Source organism: Vombatus ursinus, unplaced genomic scaffold (assembly GCF_900497805.2).
Source record: "Vombatus ursinus unplaced genomic scaffold, bare-nosed wombat genome assembly UNPS02014799.1, whole genome shotgun sequence".
Taxonomy (NCBI): domain Eukaryota; kingdom Metazoa; phylum Chordata; class Mammalia; order Diprotodontia; family Vombatidae; genus Vombatus; species Vombatus ursinus.
Window position 1 is genome coordinate 39,337,520 of NW_020954577.1, and position 6,245 is coordinate 39,343,764.

Sequence of the window (6,245 nt, forward strand, 5' to 3'; positions counted from 1 at the left end):
CCATTTTTATTCCCTCAATTTCTTTTTCTTGCCTTATTGTTATAGTTAGCATTTCTAGTACAATATTGAATAATAGTGGTGATAATGAACATCCTTGCTTCACCCCTGATCTTATCAGGAAAGTTTCAAGTTCATCCTCACTACAAATAATGCTTGTCCTTATACTGCTTATAATTTTAAGAAAGGTGCTTTTAATAGGAATAGGTGGTATATTTTTCAAAGGCTTTCCTGCATCTATTGATAGAATCATATGCTTTTTGTGGTCTTTGTGTTTGATATTATCAAGTAAGCTGATAGTTTTCCTAGTATTGAATCAGCCCTGCATTCCTGGTATAATTCCCACCTGGTCATAGTGTATGATATTTGTGATATATTGCTGTAATCTTCTTTTTAGTATTTTATTTAAAATTTTTGCATTAATATTCATTAGGGAAATTAATTTATAGTTTTCTTTCTCTTTTTTTGCTTTCCCTGGTTTAGGTATCGGCATATTTGTGTCATGAAAGGAATTTTGCAAGACCCTTTATTTAGCAATTTTTAAAAATAATTTATATGGTATTGGGATTAATTGTTCCTTAACTGTTTGGTAGAATTTACTTGTAAACCCATCTGGTCCTGGGATTTTTTCTTAGGGAGCTCATTTATGACTTGGCCAATTTCTTTTTCTAAGATGGGGTGTTGTAAGTATTCTATTTCTTCTGTTCATCTGGGAAATTTATATTTTTGTAAATATTCATCCAGCTCACTTAGATTGTCAGTTTTACTGGCAATTAAGTAGGCAAAATAACCCCTAGTAACAGCTTTAATTTCATTTTTATTAGTGGTGCATTAACCTTTTTCATTTTTGATATGAGTAATTTTCTTTCTTTTTTTAAAATAAAATTAATCAGTGCTTTATCTATTTTATTGTTTTGTCATAAACCAAATCCTAGTTTTATTTATTAGTTCAATAACTTTTCTGCTTTTAGTTTTATTAATATCTATTTTGAGTTTCACAATTTCCATTTTGGTGTTTAATTGGAGATTTTTAATTTGTTCTTTTCTTGGTTTTTTTTTAGTTACATGCTCAATTTACTTATCTGCTTGTTTTCTCTTTTATTGATAATATGCATTAAGAGATATAAATTTTCCCCTAAGTACTGCTTTGGCTGCATCTCATAAGTTTTGAAATGTTGTCTCATTGTTGTCCTCTTTAATGAAATTATTGTTTCTATATTTTTTTATTTTGACCCATTCATTCTTTAGGATTGGATTATTTTGTTTCCAATTAATTTTAGATTTAGGTTTCTGTGGCCCTTTATTAAATGTATTTTTATAACATCATGGTCTGAAAAGGGTGCATTTAATATTTCTGCTTTTCTACATTTGATTATGAGGTTTTAATGTCCTAATACATGGTCAATTTTTGTGAAGGTGCCATGTACAGCTGAAAAAAAGGTATACTCTTTTCTATTCCCATTCAATTTTCTTCAGCTGTCTATCATATCTAACTTTTCTAAGATTCCATTCATCTCCTAGATTTTTTTCTTATTTATTTTATGGTTAGATCTATCTATTTTTGACTTTTTAAGCTTCAGCTGAAGCATAATAGGTTCTGCTGCAGCCCTTTATTTTAACTCTGTGTGTGTCTTCTCTGTTTCAGGTGTGTTTCTGGTAAACAACATATTGTTGGATTCTGGTTTTTAGTCCATTTTTTATTTTCTGCTTCCATTTTATGGGTGAATTCATACCATTCACATTCACAGCTTTATGATTATTAACTGTACATTTCCCTTTATTGTATTTTCTTCTGTTTATCCTTCTTTCTCTTTTTTGTCATGTCTCCCTTCTAAAGTCTATTTTGTTTCTGATCACAGCTTTCTTTTATCTGCCCTCTTTTTTATTACCCCTCTTATTTCCTTCCCTTCCTACTTCCCTGTTAGGTAAGATAGTCTTCTATTACCAATTGAGTGTGTGTGTTTTCTCTTTTTGAACCAATTTAGATGTGAGTGAGGTTCAAGCATTACTCATCTCCCCTACCATTTCCCCCTCCACTATATGATTTATTTTTGGCTAGGCAATGGGGTTAAATGACTTGCCCAGGGTCACATAGCTAGTAAGTGTTATGTGTCTGATGCCAGATTTGAACTTAGGTCCTCCTGAATCCAAGGCTGGTGCTCTATCCACTGCAGCACCTAGCTCCCCTACCCCCTCCACTGTAAAAGCTCTTCCTAGCACACCTCTTTTATGTGAGATACTTTTCCCTATTTTTCTTCTCCTTTCCCCCTTCTTCCAGTGTATCCTTCTTTCTCATCTACTTTTTTTTTTTTTTACATCATCCCAACATAATTGACTCACTCCTGGCCCTCTTTCAATGTAGAATCCTTTTAACTGCCCTAATAATTATAACCTTCTTAGAAGTTACGTGTATCATCTTCCCATATAAAAAGGTAAACTGTTTAACCTTTTTGAGTCCCTTGTGGTTTCCTTTTCCTGTTTACCATTTTATGCTTCTCTTGAGTCCTGTGTTTGAAAGTCAAATTCAGCTCTAGTTTTTTCTTAAGGAATGCTTGCAAGTCCTCTATTTCATTAAATATCCATTTTTTCCCCTATGAAGGATTACACTCAATTTTGCTGTGTAGATCATTGTTGGTTGTGATTCCAGCTCTTTTGCCTTCTGGTATATCATATTCCAAGTGGTACCTGATAAATCATATAATCATGACTGTGAATGGTTTCTTTCCGGCTGCTTGAAGTGTTTTCTCTTTTACCTGGGAGCTTTGGAATTTGACTATAATATTTCTGGGAGTTTTCATTTTGTGATCTCTTTCAGGTGATGATTGGTGGATTCTTTCAATTTCTAATTTACCCTCTCATTCTAGGTTACTGAGGAAGTCTTCCTTGATAATTTCATAAAATATGATGTCTATGTTCTTTCTTTGATCATGGTTTTTAGGTAATTAAATAATTCTTAAATTATCTCTCCTTAATCTGTTTTCCAAGTCAGTTGTTTTTTTCAATAACATATTTTACATTTTCTTCTCTTTCTTCATTTTTTTTCCTGTGTTTTATAGTTTCTTGATGTTTCATGGAGACAGTAGCTTCCATTTGCCCAATTCTTTGGTCCTCTGAAATCAAGGATTGTCATTGTATGTGACATGGTTCTTATAACTTCGAAAGTTGTGTATTTATGTGTGTGGGTGTACACACCCACACCCACATGCTCTTATGTATACGCAAGCATATAAATATGTATGTATATATGTATATGTATGACTGTATCTATCTCTCTATCTCTCTATCTATCTTTCTATCTATCTGTTTATTCTCTCTCTCTTTATATATGACAATGAGAGAATGTCTTTGCCTGACTGCATATTTGTTGCAGGACTTTTTTTTCTTTCTCTTTTTAATTTCCCCAGTGGGATAGGGGGTAGGAGGAGAGAAAATAGATTTCTATTAATTTTTTAAAAATACAGAGATGAAATGTGGTATGTACTTTTGGATTACTGTATTATTAGCTTTATTTTATGGTTACTATATTATTAGTTTTGCTTAATTGTTATACTTTGTTATAAGAGACCTCTCACCAAGTGGGAATAATTTATAATCGTAATGTAAAAAGAAAATATTTCAACAAAACAACAAAAAAGAATACCATTCTATATGTTCCTTTTCCTCTTTTCAATTTTTGTGATAGTTAAAACCAATATGTACTTCATGAGCCCTTTGACTATATTATATGAGGAGTGTGCCGTTTTCCCCTCAGGTATGAAACAGATTTTTAATTTCCTCCACCTAGAAGTGCATAAGATTGCCTGGTATTCACAAGCACACATGAGTAACTATGGGAAACATAAAACACTCAAATAACCCATTATACTTATTACTATCCTGGAAAGTAAAATGGGACTGTTGGGACTTGATGGGTCTATTGAATAGCTATTTCCCATTCACCTCAGGCATGAGTCCAAGCCACTCAGTGCAATTATTATAGAGGGTTGGCAAGAAGGAGCTCTCTTGGCCCTGGTTTTAGTCCTCCAGTTATTAGGGATGCTTTTGGTGTTCTCTTTCTCCAAGAGGCCACGTTATGAAGGAAACCAGACACCCTCATAAGCTAGCCAGCCATTCTCTCTCTGTGATTTATATACATGCATGCATTTGTGTATGTGTATGAGACAGAGAGATAGAGAGTGGAATGAATAAGCGAATGAAAAAGCATTTATTAAGTGTTTGCTCTGTGCCAAACTGTGCTGAGTGCTGGGGGTATGGATAGAAAAGGGAGATAGTCTCTTTCCTTAAGGAACTCACATTTTAATAAAGAGAAATTATATATATATATATACATACATATATATATATACATATATATATATATGTATAAAGAACATTGGCTTTGACATCTAAAGACTGGAATTCAAATCCTAGCTCTGCCAATAAGGAACTATGTGACCTTTGCAAGTCTATTCACCACTCTGAGCCTTAGGTTCTTCTTCTGTAAAAGGAGGTTAACAGTAACTATAATAGTCACAAGATTGTTATGCAAGTTATGCAAGGGAGAGAGAGGGAGGGAGTGGGAGAGAGAGAGAGAGAGACAGAGAGAGAGAGAGAGACAGAGACAGAGACAGAGATAGACAAGACAGAGACAGAGACAGAGAGAGAATGTGCTGGAGACTAGACATAGGATCTTAACTTGGTTGCTAATACCATGTGTACAAGTCCTACAGAACAGGTTTTTACATAATATTATTAGCAAAGCAGCAGCAGCCCAGGGCCTGAAAAAGGTTAGCAATAGAGTGGCAACTTTTTGAGTCTTACCCAGCTTCTTTATCACATAGCCATCCCTCCTCTGCTTCTGATACAATCTGGTCTCACTATCTGTAAGCAGAAGGAGGCTCCCCACCACTGCACCTCCCCTGCCAAAAAGAAACAAAAAAAAACATTGTGCATTTTCACTCTTAATGATTAAACCGTTCCATGATAATAAGGCACTGTACCATCTTGATGTTATAACAATGAAAACAACAACAACAACAACACTGGTCATTTGATAACAGAATAGGACTGAACACAAAATAGATGAGAATAATTACAGTAATAAAATTTTTGAGGAATAATTATGGTGTACTAGGAAAATATGCTTAAATCAACCAGCCCCAATAAAAGGAACGATATGTATAATTTTGAAAGGAAATTATTTTTAGTGCTTTTTCTTTGCAAAGATGAAATAGAATAGCTGGATGTGGCTATACTAAAAGCTATTATTTATTGATCATCTGTACAAGTAAGAAAGGCTGCAGCTTTGGTGGTGCAATGGACAGAGCACTAGTCAGAGTCAGGAAGACTTGAGTCCAAATCCTGCCTCAGATACTTCCTAGCCATAGGACCCTGAGCAAATCACTTAACTTCTTTTCCCTCAGTTTTCATATAAAATGAAAGAGTTTGACTCTTAGGTCTATAAGGTCCATTCAACTCTAAAACCTATGAGTAGTGGTCTTAGAGCCAGGAAGATCTAGGTTAAGTCCACCATTTGATGCATTCTGGCTATTTGACCTTGAACAGGTTCCTTACCCTCTCAGTGCCCCAAACAACTTTGTAAGGCAAAAAGTTACAGAGAAGATGACTTCTAGTATTAGTAGTGGTAGTTTCCTCATCGAGGAGTTCCTATACCATTGAAATCACATGCTTAGTCTCAATCTTTGACTCTATAGTATAGTACAAATACAGTATTGAATAGTTGAATTGGGAATGATCTGTGACATACAGGGGAAGCATCATAAAAGATGTCATTAGAAGAAGGAGGTGGTTCAGTTATATACTGAAAGCAGAGGATGGCAAATGGGCTAGCTCACTGCTTCATTCATTCTTTCATTCATTCATTCAGGACATGATTGTGGGGTAAAAACAAGAGTCATCAATAAAACATTAAAGGAAAAAAATGAGCTGGAATTCTAAGTCAATTTAGAGAGCCAGGGGCTATTATGGCTTTGCCTTGCTAACTTTGTATGGGAGTGGATTACTTTGTTAAGAATGTTTGCTGACATTTCAGAAACCTGAGGCATCTATACAAAAATGTAAGAAAGTTCTTTAATGAGCAGATGAATCTAGGCTAGATTCCTTCAGGCAAAAGCTGGAGTTGAAAATCTAGCCAACAGGAGTAATTGTTAGAGAATTAGAAACAGTTCAGTCACAGACCCTCTTCCTCCAATGAAAAGTAGACTTCCTTCCTTCCTTCCTTCCTTCCTTCCTTCCTTCCTTCCTTCCTT